Below are 1,642 nucleotides of genomic sequence, written 5' to 3'. Positions count from 1 at the left end.
GAGCTTCTCACCTTTTAAAGTCAGAGTAAAATCATTTTAGGGATTTGTTTGAAAACTTGTTTTATGTGCGAGATAATAGATACTTAAAGCATGTTAAAAGACTGAAAACATTTTTTTACTGAATTGTGGAGATGGACTGTTGTAAATCAATTTTCTGTTCAGATCTAAAATCACGAATCCATGGTGCATGGTGGGATGATTAAATTGACTGCTTAAATTGCAGAGTAAATTATGAGAACAAGGAAAAGCTTGATTCATTTTGCGAAGTGAAGTTGAAATGTAGCATTATGTTTGTGGACTGGAAGGGAAAATTAATAACAGAGTGACAGAGATCACCACCTACACTCGTCTAATTTTTTACCTGGTAGTTTTACAAACTTCAACCGATGGACAAATACACTGCTGCAACAACTTTTCTGAATCATAACATTCCTGAGGCATGGCATATTCGCCATGTGAAAGTAAGTTGCACAGTTTAACGATGTTGGTAACTTATTATAAAGCCAGTTTGGTGTCAAAAATGTTTAGTATCCACATGCAACTTTGTGATTTTGCATCTAAGCGAATTGTCTTAGTTAATGGACATGCTGTATTTCTGTACCGCTAAAACGAATGGTCTTTTTCCACACGGCAAAATAAGAAAAAAGTCTAATACGGTGTCCCTGTAAGACCCTTCAGCAAGCCAGCACGCAGATTACCCCAATCCTTGGAGCTGTTGCACTTCAGTGTAATGAAAACATTTCTGATATATTGCTGCACTCGGGCACTGGAGCGAAGGACTATCTCCATTATTCAATTTGGTGAAAAACAAACGTATTCTCTTTCTGTAACCAGGCTCTGAATGGCAGTCAATTTGAAAACCAACATTAGCAAAGTTTGCAAGGCTGCCAAACCGAGCCACTTAAGACAGAATCCCAGTGTAAAGATGGGAAGTTCGTGACAGAGCAAAATTATTCATCCATTTTCTCACTCAGTGAAAACCACTTCATTACTGATATTGTTCCAACACAATCATGCAGAGACAAGACAGATCAGTCAAGATGGCATCTCTCCTTCTCCTCTTGTGCTACATGAAGAAGTGAGAATGCGTTACCAGAGTAATGTGGAAGCTCTATGACTTTGCTTAACCCCGTCAACCACAGTGTGGGCAGTCAAAAAAAACTGTCCAGAGGTCTGGTCTTGATCCGATGCTTTATGTCCCACAACTTTGTGCAATATCTAACTTGGGAAAATATTTTTGGAGAACCTCCTCCTTTCCCTGTTGGTCCTATTGTTTTCATGCATAGTTTATGAAGCTCTTTGCTATCTGACATACTTTACATAAATGCTGCTGGGCAACACGGAGAGAAGGGGTGGATGAAGGGAGGGGAAAACTCTCAAAAATGCTATTGTGGGCATAGAAATCAGAAGAGTAAGCCTTGATAGTTCTGCCATTACAACTTTGTAATGTTTTAGCAAAACATCTGCTTTTGTAGATTGTGTACAACGTCCATGAGGAGCAATCATTCTGACCATATTTTACCCTTCATACCATATATTCATGTCTAGAATAACACTGCCCCCAACAGGCAAAGCTGTGACACAGTCAGGTTAATTTCCTTTCAGTCAAACTTTATTTAGTCAAAAACAGATTCTGACACAA

This window comes from Odontesthes bonariensis, chromosome 4 (assembly GCF_027942865.1).
Source record: "Odontesthes bonariensis isolate fOdoBon6 chromosome 4, fOdoBon6.hap1, whole genome shotgun sequence".
NCBI lineage: Eukaryota > Metazoa > Chordata > Actinopteri > Atheriniformes > Atherinopsidae > Odontesthes > Odontesthes bonariensis.
Note: the sequence above shows the minus strand (reverse complement) of the source record.